Genomic DNA, 420 nt, shown 5'->3' with positions numbered 1-420 from the left:
CTGCATGGGAACCAGAATTTGTTAAAATGAGGCTACCCCTATCTGTCCATAGAGGGCCTCATCCCCTTGGTCTTCCTGGTCAGGAGCCCTGTAGCAGCCCCCCAACTACAATGTCACCTGTCCCTGCCCTCCCTTTAATCCTGACCCATCACTCTCAGTCAACTCCTCATCTGCCCCCAAGTGGAGCTCCATGCACTCCAGATGGTCATGGACACAGAAAGGACACTCCTTCCCCATCTCCCCTGCCTGTCATCCTAAAGCCTGCATCTTTCCATTCCAACAATCCAGTCACAGGAGCTAACAAAAACCATCTCTGTCATGCCAAGAAGATCACCTCCCTGCAGGTATGCACACACTTAACTCCTTGTTTAATTCTATGCTACATGCACTAGCATAGAGGCATTTAAGCTGGGCCCTTAT

At 50.5% G+C, this 420-nt stretch overlaps 1 protein-coding gene and 1 long non-coding RNA gene across 8 annotated transcripts in view; both read right to left on the bottom strand.

Moving 5' to 3' along the window:
• SPOCK3 (SPARC (osteonectin), cwcv and kazal like domains proteoglycan 3) overlaps positions 1-420 on the bottom strand; it is a 185,311-nt gene that overhangs the window by 141,532 nt on the left and 43,359 nt on the right. The window lies entirely within an intron of this gene.
• Positions 1-420, bottom strand: part of LOC119700016 — a 40,718-nt gene that overhangs the window by 29,416 nt on the left and 10,882 nt on the right. The gene's annotated exons all lie outside the window — the stretch shown is intronic.

This window comes from Motacilla alba, chromosome 4, assembly GCF_015832195.1.
Source record: "Motacilla alba alba isolate MOTALB_02 chromosome 4, Motacilla_alba_V1.0_pri, whole genome shotgun sequence".
In the NCBI taxonomy this organism is placed as follows: Eukaryota; Metazoa; Chordata; class Aves; order Passeriformes; family Motacillidae; genus Motacilla; species Motacilla alba.
The sequence above is the reverse complement of the archived record's forward strand: the minus strand, read 5'-3'. Positions and strand labels throughout refer to the sequence as shown.